A 14250-nucleotide genomic window follows, 5' to 3' on the forward strand; every position below is an offset into this window, starting at 1 on the left:
TACACACTCGTGTGTTTTTATCCCATCCAAATAAGTCTAAGATTGGCCTCATTGCGGAAGGATTTGTTCAAATTCCAAGAGGAAGGAATTTGGTCCCAAGTCTACATAGACAATCATTCACACAACCCCACAATGAAGAAAAGAAAGCAAAAAAAAAGCTGCTAAAATATCTACTAAATTTTGGCTTGTGTTTGGCACAACTAAGAAATGAAGAGGCTTTTTCAGAATTGCCCATGAACTCATATGCTTTGATAACAATTACATGCTCAAACTTTTAACTCTAGTTCACTGTAATGCATGGGTTTTGTCCTCTCTAAGTTTCTATTCTTTCTTCACAAGTCTACATTTTTTCTTTAGCCTTTTCTTTTCTCACATGTTTGTAGTATTCACTAGAAGACATAAAGGGAACTTTAAGTGTGCTTGCCCATCTTACATCTCCCATCTACTTTTCATCTTGTTGCTATTCCTAAGAAAGCACTAGCTTGTCATTTGGTTTTCATCCATCTTAAAGCCTCTAAGCCTCTCCAACAAGTCATGAGAAGATTTTGGAGAGCGCTCACATCCTTCCCTGGAGTTGGTCAAATATCCCTTCTCATGATAAGTACCCTTCATGGTAGATAAGTGATGGATCTTGGACAAGTCAGAGTGTAATATCCAACTCAAGTTGAGATACTACCAGCATCCTCATCATCAATCGACTAGTCCCTTCTTATGAGACTAACCATCCTCTTTATGAAGTCATTTGTATGTGTCAAAGATGGATAATGGATTCTTCAATGCTAGTAAATGGTGGCATATCACATTTAGTTATTGCAAATGTAGCAAGGTGATAGAGACAATATTTTTTTTTGAGAGGGGACATCTATGTGTGTGCATATTTACAAAACGTCAACAGTAGCATAAACATATCATAATCTCACATTCTCCTCAACCTCTATCTAACTTGCAAATATAATTTCCAAACAAAGAGTGGAAGCAAAGTAAAGTCCATCAGTCTTTTGGCAAAAACCCTTCTTATGACATAACATTAGAAATCTCTTGAAGAGTAGGTTGAAAATATACAAAATATAAATTTGATTCTTGCATTATCTACAATACACCATCTCCAAACTTGTAAAGAGACAATACTCCAAGTTCTTCACTTAGATTAGATATTAGGCATTTTGCACAATGCAAAAAGAAAGGAATCATGCATCCCTTAGACCCCAATCTTCTAACACGTGTATTTTCTTTAGATGCTCATTGAAGCAATCCATATGTGATAGTTGTTAGGATGGTGATATGTAATTCTCTTACGTATGTGTTTACAAATGTTGCTAACATATTATTTTCAATACTTCTTGACATGAGGATTATCCCCTTTGTACATTGATCAATTAACAAAGAGTGGTTTCACCAAAATGTTTGTGCTCCTTTGTGTGCAAGTGCATGTGTTGGATAAATGAGGTTTGGGTGTTGTTATGGTGTGCTAGGAAACAAACCTTAACCTAGGGTTCTTGGACATCCCCTCATTAACTTTCGACCATACCAAATTAACTTAATCTAAAACAATGTAAATGCAAAAGGTATGCCTACATAGAAAGAATGTTTGTGCAAATTTCTAGTACATCCTCGCAAGCTTTCAAAAATCTTAGGTTTGGCAATGTTTCTCTATTCAGTGTTCACACTCATCAACAGACAATGGTAAACATATTGAGTTTGAAAGTAGATTCGAATGGTAGCCCTAGTTCAAAGGAAGCTTTCGCGTAAAGGTCCAAATCAAGAAAGGTACCAATCGCAACCCAACTCAATAAATTCAAAACATTTGCATGAGCTGATTAACAAGAATTTCATTAAACCCTAGTTATAAAGGGCAACAAAAATGCATGGTGTCAAGCTTATAGGTATTTGATATAGTGAGCACTCAAGTAAACCAAAAAGATAAAGAGGAAAATACCAAACATAAGCCATTTCATCCATGCTTTGAAGCAACATGGTGTACTACATATTATTCAATCTAAGGCCACAAGAGTTCCGTCATGATCCTTAAAGAATGACATCAACATTGGCACTTGAATTTGCCCTATATTTCCAAGAAGAAAGGGTAGCCTCTCTCTTTGTTCCTTGAGTATCTATGCAAATATTAGCAATTGAAAGGCCATTGTTGTGATGGAGCGAGTTTGAATACAGTATGAGAACCCTTCCTTTAGCAGAATGTGGGAATAATGACTTGATACACTAGATTTATATGAGTGAAATCACTAATTTGTCCAAAATTGTCTTTGTGAAGAAAGAATATTAGCATCCTCCTAAACATGCTAATCAAGAAATGATACCTTGAGCAACACATACTGTGCATCACAACATATCATGTGAGGTAAGATAGAGTGCTCTTCATGTGCATGATCTTTAATAGATTGCTGCAGGAATATCAATAACTCTTGATAGCACCATTATTTTGTATAAACTACAAAGGAGTTATTGACTCAGTCAAAAGCAAAAAAAAAAAAAAAAAAAAACTATTCAAATCAAGCACCCTTAGTTTTTTATCTACCAAGTATAAATCATAAGATGCTAAGCCATTAGTTATATCCATCATCACTTATAAACCCATGCTCACTAATAAGAGGAAACTAAAGGTCCCTTCATATAAGGAATCTAAGCCCTCGTATTCAACAAATTTATGGCCTACAAGAGTGGTTAATTTTGCACATTCATATGCTAGACTTGGATTGTATAGGATATGTAAAATCAAATATTCAAGTGTTAGTAAGGTTTATGTATATGCTCCCAAGCTTGTAGATCCTTTCAAAAAGTAAAGAGGTTTTGTGTATGCCTTTTACCCCACCATCTCAATTATTTTCGAATAACATCAAGTCACTTGCTCAATAAAGGCATATGAGCTCGCCTAAGTACATTCAAGAAGAGTTGTGAAACAAGTTAGGCAAGTTGGTTAGTCATTGTAGGTGCTAGCATGCTAAAACAAATGACTTTTTGAATGAACATGGTCACAAAAGGACATCAAGGCATTGAGAGGTCAACTACTAGGCACTTTCTAATATGCTTATAATAATGTTGTCATGTATCATATGGTGCACCACTTACTAGGCACACTTTGGTGAATGTTTGTTGGAATATGTAATGACTAAGGCTCATCTATTATATTTACACTTTAAAACCATGCAAACAATGACAATCTAGTATTTAACTTTTGGAGATGCAAATGTGTCAATCACAACATAATAAAAATCAGAGGAAATATTGAAAATGCCTTGGTTTACAATAAATTAGAGAGCACTACCATTTTGTGGATAAAAACATGAATGTGATGGAACACTTGTTATAGTTTAAGGAAGAAAAGTAGGGAACATGCAATTGACAAAGACAAGTTTCCCTTGAGTGCATAATCACTAAGCTATGTGTTTGAAAATTTCAACAAAGATAAAAAAGCATGTGGCATAAAGATCCATGATTGATTCATGAATAATGTTTAAGCTAGCCAAGTACATAACCAACAAATTCTAGTTAATATTTAAAGAATAGCAATGACAAAATTGTTACAAGTTGGAGGTGAGTGCAAAGGAGTCAAGGTAACAAGTAGCAAGAAGTGTAAAAGAAGTCAAAATAATCTTAACTAAAATACATTGTATTGATTGATAATGATATGGGAGTTGTTGACATGAAGAGTGTGATAAAAACAATGTTACCCAACAAAGGGATATGATAGCTTAATATACTAACTGGCATCTCGAGATGCATGCAATGTTCTTTACAAGGAAAGATGTTTAGGCTATATTTAAGAGTGTTAAGTATAAGAGGATGCCTCTTTTATATCATCACAAGTCAACACAAAATGGCTCATGCTTAAAGGTTTCTATCAAAAGTCAACATTTGTGACTTAAAAAATGACTAGGCTGTTTCCTCCACAAACATGTTGGAAGGCCAAGCAACGAGTAGCATTCGGATTGGTAGGGAGTGTATATGAGCAATGGGAGGTCAAAGGTTCCAAATCCACATTTGGATGGCTCCACAATGCTACATGTTTGGATGAAAGGTAGGTGTTACCCATCAATACATAACTATTGAAAGGCATTAAACATTATTAAAAAATAGTCTAGAAAGCTTTATGCATATTAGCTTATTTGAATTAATATAGTGTAAGTATAATGTTGAATTAGCAACAATGAGCCTTATCATTTTAAGATGTCAAATGCAAAATAAATGGGTAAACTTAGGATGTTTGTGTTTGACTAGCCGTGTAGCAACATATATGTGTTATAGGATTAATCATGATAACAATTTTGAGTAATTTTACTTTGGTTTCTCATATGAAGCAACTTTGTTTCTTTGTAAATATGTACAATGATTTTGTGCCATGTGTATTTGGTTAACACCCACCTATAGATCATAAAAAATCGATCACCTTAAGATTTTTCTTAAAATCAAGCTATTCCAAGTTGATACATCCATAAAAAACTTACCCTAGAATATTAATAATATGTCTATGTCTCATACCATTCTAATCAACATAGTTATCATGATATAATATCTTCATCTTATGGATGACACAAAATGTAAAGTAGGGTTGGTCTCAAGATCTCAAATTGTAGTGGTTAGAGATGGCTAAAGCAAATGCAATCTCTCTCAAACTTATCAAGTGCTTCAAGAATGGCTATGGATAAGTTGAATGAGATTCAATGGAGCTAACATTTTGTTTATCCAGGAAAGTTGAATGATGATAATGTTGTTTTATTTTGGAACTCCTTAAGTAGTCTACAATTGTTTTGTGCAACAAATATATATGCATCTATTTCTTGTTGTAATCTCACCATCGAAAGGAAGATTGATAGTCTCACAATTCAAGATATGCTCCTTCAAGCTCTCAAGTTATGGAACCTTGTCCAATCAATTCACCCCAAAATGCTACCAAGAGAGTAGTAAAGAAAAAGAGGAGAAGAAGTTTATACTTCTTAGTTCCTCACTAGAGTCTTTCTCTCATGGTTGCAATGGTTGCCTCAAAGCTAGACATGTATGCTAGAAGAGAAGAAGAAGAAGAATAGAAGAATAACAAGTAGAGGGTTCTCCCTCTTGTTCACACACACACACACACACACACACACACACACACACACACACACACACACACACACACACACACACACACACACACACACACACACACACACACACACACACACACACACACACACACACACACACACACACACACACACACACACACACACACACACACACACACACACACACACACACACACACACACACACACACACACACACACACACACACACACACACACACACACACACACACACACACACACACACAAGCTTTGGTTATGGTGGAAGTAATAACCAAGGAGATTAAAGCAAGAGTTCAAATTTTTGTATGCTAAAGAGTGAGAGATTCTATTTGTTTTACACATTATATGCATAGGGTTTTCCATGTGGGTAGCCACAACCTTAGTCTCTCTCAAGTTTAGTCATCTCGCTTTTACATGCCCATATCTCTTTAGATTTGTGGTATGGACTTTTTGCATAATGGATAGACTTGCTCACACATATACATGACTTGTGAATCTTTTGTGCATACATATTTAGATCTACAGAATACAAGTGTGTGACTCTATGAGATGTTATAAGTTCCACAAGAATGAGCCCAACTCTCACTTTTTTACAAAAGTACATCAATGTAGGATACGATAGAATATAGTTGACTAAAAAGAGATATCTGTGGATAGTTTTGATGCTTAGATTGTCTAATATTTCCAAAAAAATTGTTGCCATGATGTTCAATAGCTCTTTCACTTCTAGCTTCATTTCCACTATTGATCTACCTCTCCTTGGCCTCCATTGATTCCTTTTACCTTGGCTTTGGCTAGTGTAGCCTTTTTGTAACCTTCTTTATTTGGGGTTAACATTACCCCCTCTCTACATGACCATGTGTACTTCAATTTGAGGTAGCAAGCTATGGCAAGCACCAAAGATAGTAGTACTTGGGATGCAAATTTAAAGAAGTGATGATGTAAAGATGGAGTTGCTAAAGGAACTAGGGTGGATGTTGATGATTGGGGTGTGTATTTGAGGCGTGGCTCTGTAAAACAAAACTTTATCCTGTCTTCCTAGGGGTAATTCCAATCTAATTGAGTAAGTGATGGGTGATTTAGGTAGTTTGTTTAGGAGATGAGTCTAATGCTAGGCAAGTCAAAACTTCCTAGATATGTTTCACCCTTGAGGATCCAATCAATGGAAGGGGTTGGTATGGTGCAGTCAAATTCAAGGTGATAGGTTTATCGAGTAAGCTCAAGGTCATCCTATCCTTGAGGCCCCTTGAATTGTGATGTGAGAGAAAACTAGGAATCTCTAGCTTAAGGAGCCCTAGATGCAATGATTGTGTGTGCACCTAACAAAATTAATTATTTTCGCTCTTTTATTGCTTCTACATTTTTTATTTTTGTTTAAAGAATTTTGTCTTAGGGAGTAAGTGCGATGTTTAAGCAAGGCAAGCCTTACTCATTAAGTACTATTTGATGTCCAAATGCATTTGAATGGGGGATTGCTTGAGGAAGGGATAAGAGAAATTCGTATGGACTCTCGATTATGTTATATGCTAGTAAAAATGTAGCTTGGAGTATGAGCATTGCTTTCGTGCTTTGGTCAACCCTTGCATTCACATCAAAGGACAAGGTGGTAGCCAATCTTGATATTGTTGAGATGTCAAGCTCTACATGAGTTGGCATCCACTGCATGCCTTGGTGATGTGGTAGGATATTATTCATCGGTGTGTTAGGTGACCAACATGAGGATACACAAGTGATTCTATAGCTAGAGTACACCCACATAGTCCATCCTTGGTTATGGCACATTCATTGTGCCACCTCTTCTTTCCTTAGCAAGTTCGCACTTAGTGACCACATGTACATATGTTGTGGTACTTTCATATTAGTCTTTTATCATATTGTAGACTTCGTGATTTTGTGTGGAAGAAGAAGAAGAAAGAAGAAGAAGAAGATTTCAGCCCTATCTCTTTGTGTAATCAAATTTCCATTGTTTTGTGTGTGATCTTAGTTTCTTCATCTCTCTCCCCTCCTATCAATTTTCATGATATCAGAGTCGTTCCATGGTTGCACAAAGCTCAATTGAAGGTTGAGGTGAAGGCATTGGAGCATAAAGCAAGCAAGTGATAGGTAACAAGCTCTTCCACTTTACTCAATTTGTCTTAGGTTATAGCCGTAGGAGCCTCCTAAGACTATCAGGGTTGTATCTTTGATTGTAGTGAAACTTGGTGAGTAGAAATAACAGTTTATATACTATAGATTAGCCTTTTAAGGCTTTTCCATTGTGATATTTGGTATCTGTTTTTTGCCTTTGTTCTAGACCTGCAATGGTCTCGACATTAGTTTTTGGGTATACTGTAGTGTCAACTATTTTGATCATTTACAGTTACAAAGGTTATAGATCTTGAATTTGTAAGGTTTCAAGTGTTTGCTAGGTTGTAGACACATAACACATTTATATACATATTACATATTACGATTATTGTTGTGCAATTAATGTAAAAGGCTGTGTGTTTTGTTGTGGTACACCTAGTATCAACTTGCTTGCAGATTGCAAATTTTTGTAAGGTTTTTTGTTTTGTCAAAATGTCTAACAACTTCAACTACATTATTAGCAGTAAGCTTGATAAGAACAATTATCCTACATGGAAGTTTATGACAATAAATTTCTTAAAGGGCAAAGGTGTTTGGAATTGCATTGAAGGAGACATGGCAATAGCACCTTATATAAAGGCTTAGAAAGATTGGGAGCAAACATAGAGTCAAGTCATGTATTGGATGTCTGTTAGTGTCACGGATAGTACTATGGGCTATTTGCAAGGATATGAAGCCTTTGCTATTGTATGGAAAAATTTGGCAAGGTTGTTCAAGTAAACACAAAGGCTAGAAAGCTGCAGCTCAACTTAGAGTTGAGAACCAAGTGAAAAGAGGGAGAACGTCTATTAATGATTATACCTTGAAGATGAAGAGTATTGTGGAAGCTCTTGGATCTATCAATGTGGTATTTGATGATGATGATGTTGTGCATGTATGCTTAAATGAACTTGGAGATGAATACAAGAGCTTCAAGTCATATGTGAATATAAGGGATGATATCCTTGATTTTGCAGACTCGATTTCTATGCTAATACTTGAGGAGAAGAACCTTCACTTGGATTTCTCTTCCTCTCAAAGCAAGAACAAGTCTAAACATGTATTTTACTCTACTAGCATAGGTAGAGCTTGTGGCAAAGACCAAAGGTGATGGCCATGGTCAATGTTGTGATGCACAACAAAATAAAGGAAGAGAGTCCCAAGGAAGGGGGAGTCAAAGAGGCCAAGTTGTAAATTATAATAGGCAACATAATTTTAGTGATAGTAGGGGATGCTGACATTATGGTTAAAAAGACCACATTTCTAAAAATTTCTTCAAAAAGAAGGTCAAAATTAGAAATGGAAAAAGGTAGCAATGCAATCATGCATCCAGCAAAAGAAACAGTGATGATAGAAGTGAACAGTTATTTATTATGTAGCAGTTTATGAATACTATGACTATGGATGGTTTGAATGATGTATGGTATGTAGACTCAAGTGCTTCTAACTACATGACTTCTCATGAGAGTGGTTTAGAGAGATGTGCAGTCCTCGGGGAAGTTACTATATATATATATCCTCTATATCACATGCATTCAAGGCCTATTTATAAATATTCTTATTTGTGAATTTTTCATGCATAAAACATAACCCTTTTCTATTCAATTTGTAAATAACCCCTCTATATTACACCTTTTGTATGTAAAAAATGTATAAAAATGGTATTTTAAAAATACCTTACTTTGAACCCACGTGATGCACACATACATTCATAAGTAACTTACCTGGGGTGCAGTCTAGAGTCTCTAAGATATGTGGAGATAGGTGATAATATAGCTCACCCCATTACTCATGTTGGAAATGTTTATTTGAGTATATAGGATGACAAAATTAAATACTTGACTAATGTGTTGCATGTACCAAATATTATAAAAATTTTGGTTTCTGTTAGTCAGATGGTAGAAGAGGAATTGTAGGTTTGGTTCACATCCGATGGTTGTTATGTAGAAGATGTCAAGATTTTGGGAGAGAAGGAAGGAGTCTCACTTGTAGCTTTCTTGCTTGCACAATGGGGGAATACACACAAGGGTGGAGGCTGAAAACAGTTTTCCTCTTCTTAGTTGTGTAAGCCAAAAGAACTCTAGTACAAAGAAATAGAAGAACCCTATATATGGGTCTCAAACCAAACTCAACTAACTAAGGTGGCATACTAACTGAGCCACGAACTAGAGTAGATAAGGATAGCTATCATGTAGCTATTATTCATGGGCGGTGTACCAACTGCATCTGCAACTGACACGTCGGTGACATAAATACACAACGGTCACCCTGGCATATCATGAGTGGAGCTCGATATCTCAACACTCCCCCTCGAGCTCAATCCCAATTCTTGCACACCAAGCAGGTCTTTGAACTTGTGCAGCTTCTCTGCGCCCAATGCCTTCGTAAATATGTCAGCTACCTGATCCTTTGTGCTGACATAAACTAGATCAATAAGACCTAGTAAAACCCTCTCCCGCACATAGTGATAATGCACCTCAATGTGCTTTGTTCTAGCATGATAGATTGGGTTATTTGCCAAGTGTATACTGCTCATGTTGTCACAATAAATGACAACTGGCCCATCTGTAGGCTGATGCATATCATAAAGTAGCTTATGCAACCAAGCTACCTCACATGCAGCCATTGCTGCACCCCTGTACTCGGTCTCTGTGCTTGACAAGGCAACTGTAGGCTGTTTCTTGCTGCTCCAAGTGACTACAGCACTCCCAAAAGAGAACACATATCCACTGGTAGATCTTCTATCAGAAATACTACCAGCCCAATCAGCATCAGTGTATCCATGCAGCTGTATCTGAACCCCAGTCTCATAAAATAGTCCATACTGCAATGTGGACTTCACATACCTGAGTATGCGTCTAGCCGCATCCAAATGTGGTTTCCTTGGAGCTTGCATAAACTGACTTACCAATCCAACAGCATAGCTCAAATTTGGCCTGGTAATAGTCATATAAATCAAACTTCCTACTATGCGTCTGTACATAGTAGGGTCTTCTAGAAGCTCACCTGCATCTGTGCTCAGCTTCACATTCTGCTCCATAGGAACTGAAATAGGCTTATAGCCTGTCATCCCATATTTGGACAGCATGTCCAATCCATACTGCCTCTGTAATAGCTGTATCCCACTTGGTGATCTAATCACCTCAATGCCCAAGAAATAACGCAGCTCTCCCAAATCCTTCATCTCAAACTTCTGCTTCAATAGCATTTTCACATGAAGGATATCTTCATCACTGTCACCTGTCATAATCAAATCATCAACATAAATGACAAGTAGCATAATACATTTCTCTGTTTTTCTCACATAAAGTGAGAAATCTGCCTTGGAAATCTGAAAGCCAATAGTGACAAGATACTGTCCTATCTTGTCAGACCATGCTCTAGGTGCTTGCTTCAAGCCATACAAGGCTTTCTTCAACCTGCAAACAAACTCAGGATGAACAGCATGCACATAACCTGGTGGCTGCTCCATATAGACCTCTTCTTGCAAATCACCATGCAAGAAGGCATTCTTTACATCCATCTGATGTAAAGACCATCCCTTTGATGCAGCCATAGCAATGACTGCTCTTACGGTTGCCATCCTTGCAACCGGACTGAATGTTTCTTCATAGTCAATGCCATATGTTTGTGCATACCCCTTGACTACTAATCTTGCCTTGTATCTGTTCACAGAACCATCTGCATTGTGCTTCACCTTATAAACCCACTTACAGCCAATTGCATTTTTACCTTTAGGCAAAGGTACCAATTCCCATGTAGCATTTGCTTCCAAGGCATCCATTTCTTCATCCATGGCTTTCTCCCATTTTTCTTTTCCCATGGCTTCCTCAAAAGAAGTGGGTTCTGGTTCTTGTATCACTTTAACCATATATGCATAGTGAATGGCTGTAAATCCATCATATTTCAGCCTATCCACAGGATACCTAGCTCTCGTAGACCTGCGCAAAGTAGGTTCACTCCCAGGTGCTCTCAAAATATCCCTGGTCTTCCTTACTCCACGTGTAACAATAGAAGGAATACCCAACTCATCATCAATGCTCTGTTCTGAGCCACTGGATTCACCATCCACATAAGAGTGACCTGCATTCACATCAAACATGGGCTGATCAACCTTCTCTTTTCCTTTTCGTGATACCTGCATACCAGTATCTACATTGCTTTGAGAAGATTCTCCTGATCTCAATCTGCCTGTCCATGGCGAAGAATGTGAACCACTACTAGAGGACGCTCCAGGTCCACTAATATTTTGTGACTGCTGCTGTGAATTCTGTGCAGTATTACCATTTTGTGCATCTACATCATCAATCACATTTACTGGTTTATACCAGCTACTCATCTCATTAAAAAAAACATCTCTGCTCACTGTAAACTTATGAGTAGAAGGGTTATAGCATCTATACCCTTTTTGCTGCAGAGAGTAACCAATAAAGATGCACTTCTCAGCTTTTGGATCCAACTTGGATCTAAACTCATCTGGCACATGTACATAGGCAATGCAACCAAAAAATTTCAAATGAGAAATATCTGGTTTCCTACCAGTATACCTCTCCTCTAGAGTCATTCCATGTATTGCTGCAGTGGGAGTCCTGTTCATTATGTAGACTGCTGTAGCAACCGCTTCAGCCCAATAAAAAACTGGCAAGTCTTTTTCATTGAGCATGGCACGAGATACCTCTCCAATATGCCTGTTTTTCCTTTCTGCAATTCCATTTTGTTGTGGGGTATGACTGCATGAATATTGCTGCTTTATGCCATGCTCCTGCAGGAACCTTGCAAACTCATTTGAGAGGTACTCTCCCCCTCCATCTGACCTTAGGCATTTTAACTGCAGGCCTGTTTCTTTTTCAACCATAGCTTTAAGAGTTTTGAAATGCCCAAAAACTTCACTTTTCTTTTTCATAAAATACACCCAAACTTTTCTGCTATAGTCATAAATAAAAGTGACAAAATAATGACAGCCTCCAAGAGATGCAGCTTTAGTAGTCCACACATCAGAGTGGATTAATTCCAATGGCTTCTCACTCTCTTGAACATGTCTAGGAAATGGTTTCCTTGCCTGTTTTCCAAACTGACAGGCTTCACATACCTTATGCATTTCTGCAACCTTGAATTTGGGCAATCTTGCAACAATATTTTGGGCCTGCATTGATTTAAGTCGCTGTACATTAACATGACCAATGCGTTTATACCAGATATCAATATCTGCAACTACACCGGTCCCATGTGCAAACATTGCTGCACTCAATTCAGACATGTCTGCATCCAATGTAAACATTCTGCCCTTCTTCTTTCCTTTTGCTATCAAGCGACCTTTATTTTTCATATCCTCAACAAAGCATCCATGAGGATTAAATTTGACCTGCAAGCCTTGCTCAACCATTTGACCAATAGAAACCAGATTCTTGGTGATATTCGGGACATGAAATACATCGGACAGGTATTTCTTTTTCCCATCCTGCATAGACAAAGGAATTTTTCCAATCTGCACAATAGGATGTGCAGTATCATCACCAGTCTCCACAAATCCTGGTTTTTCCATTTTCCTTGTATCCTCCATCCATTCTGCATGACCTGTCATGTGGTTTGATGCACCTGAGTCAACATACCATACATCATTGCTTTCTTCTGCACTTGTCACATAATTGTTCATGTGCTGTACCATAAACAAATGCTCATTTCTGTCATCACCTTGTCTACTAGAAGATGCATAATTCCCTTGTTACAGTTTTCCATTCATGATGTCATTTTGCTTTTTATAGTAGTTTTTAGCCATATGACCCATTTTACCACAGTAGTAGCATTCAACATTACTGTTTGCATTTTGGCCTCTTTGCCATCCACCACGACCTCTTTGGCTCCCCCTGCCTCTAGAGTTACCACATCCTCCTCCATAGGACTGGTTTTCTTGAGTTTGTTGTATATTCTGATTTCTACCACGGCCTCCATATCAGCCTCCTCTACCTCTGCTTCTACCTCTTCCAGCATTTGAGTAGAAGACAACTTCTTTTGAAGTTCCTCCTGAAGAAGATGCACCACCATTTCTCTGCTCCTCAGAAATTAGAAGAGCAATCAACTCCTCAAAATCAGGAAATCTTTCACGGACGGAAATGGATGTTCGGAACTGTGCATAATCCTTTCCTAGACCATTCAAGGTCACTGAGACTAAATCATCATCTTCCACTGGCGACCCAATGGAAGCAAGTGCATCTGCAATCTTCTTCACCTTCATGTGGTAGTCATTGATGCTCATACTTTCTCTTTGCACAATGTGCAACTCTTGCTTGAGTTGCATTTTCCTGGCTTGCGTATTTGTGCTATACATTTTTGACAAAGTATCCCATGCCTCCTTTGGTGTACTTGCATCTTGAATATGCACAATCATAGAGTCTGAAATGCTGAAATACAACCAATACATAACTTTCCTGGCTCTCTCATGCCATGCTTTAAATGCCTGCATTTGCTGTTGATTGGAAACATCAGGAAGAACTGGTTCTTCTTCGTTTCCTGCAACAAATTCCCAATATCCTTTTCCCATAAGGAAATTCGTCATTCTAAATTTCCATGCTTGGAAGTTGTTCTTGTCAAGCTTTTCAGTGACAATCTGTGAGACAGAATCAGACGCCATTACAGAACACTGCAAAAAATTCTGTCACTGCAAAGAACACAGCTTCAGCCTCACAAAGGCAAATCTGCAAAACTGACGAAAGTGGTATTTGACCACACAGTCACTTCCTAGTGACGATTTTGCATCAACAGGCAACAGGGATGATTTTGTAACTTCCAATGTCTTTGCGCACAAGCATATGATGCAATTTCTACAGTAACTTTTCACCGACCTGTAGAACAGTGGCTGCACAGCATAAAACTGGGCCTTTTCCTGAGTGCGTGCAGAAAACTTCCGCCTCCAAAACAGGCCCCGAAATGGCCTCAAATAAAAAAAACAAGGTCACCAAGGGCAAATGCCCTCTCCCGCAGCCACACACTTTAAAAGCTTTAGCTGAGAAGGAGATATGGTTACATATTAAATGCCTAAGATTGGATGGAGGAGGAGAATATCT

Source organism: Lygodium microphyllum, chromosome 10 (assembly GCF_053477565.2).
Source record: "Lygodium microphyllum isolate KBCC chromosome 10, Lygodium_microphyllum_v1.1.10, whole genome shotgun sequence".
Taxonomy (NCBI): domain Eukaryota; kingdom Viridiplantae; phylum Streptophyta; class Polypodiopsida; order Schizaeales; family Lygodiaceae; genus Lygodium; species Lygodium microphyllum.